The sequence below is a fragment of the Nanorana parkeri genome, unplaced genomic scaffold, assembly GCF_000935625.1.
Source record: "Nanorana parkeri isolate BGI_ZX_2015 unplaced genomic scaffold, ASM93562v1 scaffold1534, whole genome shotgun sequence".
NCBI lineage: Eukaryota > Metazoa > Chordata > Amphibia > Anura > Dicroglossidae > Nanorana > Nanorana parkeri.
Window position 1 is genome coordinate 105029 of NW_017307802.1, and position 2100 is coordinate 107128.

At 47.0% G+C, this 2100-nt stretch overlaps 1 protein-coding gene across 1 annotated transcript in view; it reads left to right on the top strand.

Moving 5' to 3' along the window:
* LOC108798678 (enoyl-CoA delta isomerase 3, peroxisomal-like) overlaps positions 1–2100 on the top strand; it is a 27728-nt gene that overhangs the window by 3213 nt on the left and 22415 nt on the right. The gene's annotated exons all lie outside the window — the stretch shown is intronic.

The window sequence follows — 2100 nt, forward strand, 5'->3', positions numbered from 1 at the left end:
AAAACATACAAATGAACACCCAGGCGATCTATCCTGCGGAATGAGCCACCCGATATCGCACGAAACACTGATTTACATTGAAAGGAGGCTCTTCACACCTTTGCGTTTTGTCGCGTGGGTGAAATCACCTTTCGCGCAAAAAGGTGTCCAGGCAATTTTCGGGCGGTTACTGCGCAATTTTCAAAGCAAAATCGCGCAAAAAATGCTCAACAGCTCAGTCACCTAGGTGTGAACCTGGCCCCATTTTGTGTGAATAATGGCAAAAACAAAAGTTATAATATTTTTTCAGGTTAAGTGAATTGTGATGTAACATTTCATTATGGTCACTAGATGGCACTGATGAGCATTGAAAATAAATACTTAAAGTGACACTAAACTCAGGTGTTAAATCTTAAAAATGCATTCAAGTACCTTAAGTATTAACAAAAATGTATCTTATGTGTGTATCACTTAGCTGTAGATCCTCAAATCTCTGAATTGGTGCTGACACTGTTCTTCCTTCTGTAGGGTGGCTACTTTTGTTCCCCATGGTCCCTGTGTGTGTTGTAAAGTAGCCACCACTCCAAGCTCGCTCCTGTGATGGGACTATAATCTCACATTTAGTTTATTAATTAGTATTGGAATTTTAGTCTAGCACGGGAGCAGTGGCATCGCAAGGATGGGATGACACTAAAATGACTGGCAGTCATTTTGGTGTGTCCCCCCCTCTGAAGTGTTGGGCATTCAGTCATGGACAGAGAGCCTGACAGCTGCACGAGAGAGGAGGGGACCTGGTGCATAACTTATTCGGATATACGTCTCCTCCTCTTTTTGCCGGCATCCATCACCAAGATGGCCGCCGGCAGTTAAGTGTGCATTACGTCATTACGCCCTGCCTGGGGACGCCTCTGCACAGGAGTGAGCTTGGAGCGGTGGCTACTTTACAACACACACAGGGACCATGGGGAACAAAAGTAGCCCCCCTCCAGGAGGGACAGTGTAAGCACCAATTCAGAGATGATTTCAGGATCTACAGCCGAGTGATACACAAATAAGATATATTATTGATACAAGGGAAACGCAGTTTCATTCCGCCAGGACCATTCCAGCAGCCACAAGACACATTACAAAGTGCCGAGTCATGGAGCTGCAACAAGAGCACTACCGCACTATGATTTTCTATGATTTTAAAGTTGGCTTGGATGAAGAACACTGTATGCAGAAGTTACACTCTGCATTTGGGGATGAAGCATGGATGGGTCCCCTGTGAGCCTGCAACGTGGGAGAGTCATGCCACATGCCAGCCACCTAAACGTCCACACTCACTATCCAAAAAATTATTTTCAGTAAAAAAAAAAGCTGCACGATGAATGCCAGAGGGAGGGTCTTAAAGGGGCATGGTAGAATAAAACATTAGTCTAACAGGTACAACACTCACAATCCCAAATGAAACTCTTCCATTACATATGCTTTTCAACCTACCTTAAAGGAGAACTATGGGGTTAGGGCTTTTCCCCATAGTTCTCCTTAGGGTAACGGGAGGACACAAACTAGCGTCACCATAAGCTCAGTATACCATGAGCTACAACTCGCGGTATACTGAGACGCCGCAGCTGAAGCGGATCCCGACAATTATGTCTGGATCCGCCCAGCTGCGTGAGTGACAGCTGGCTCTGCCTATCTAGAGGCAGAGCCAGCTGTACACGCCCCCACCCCCGTCCGTTCAGCCAGTCAGCGCTGGAGGATTGGAGCGGGGAGGGGGGAATCCAGCCCCTCCCCTGTCACAGCAGAGAGCCGTGACAGGATCGAGAAGTGAGCGAACGCCGGTATGTGTTCGCTCACCTCCCGATCTACTGAGCCGCCCTGTGACAGTCTCATTGCCACAGGTCGGCTAGAACTATGAGGTGAGTGAAAAGCACTTGCCTCATAGTTCTCCTTTAAAGAACTTCATAAGATAGTCAGTGACTATTTAGTAAACAGCAACTGCTGAGACAGCAAAAAACCCTTAGGTCAGAAGTTCCAACACAGCACTAAAGAAACTGCTGGTCAATGTCCAATCAGATGCAATCAGCATTGGTGGTCAGTAATTGGAACTATAACCTAACCCCCCTCCCTCACCCC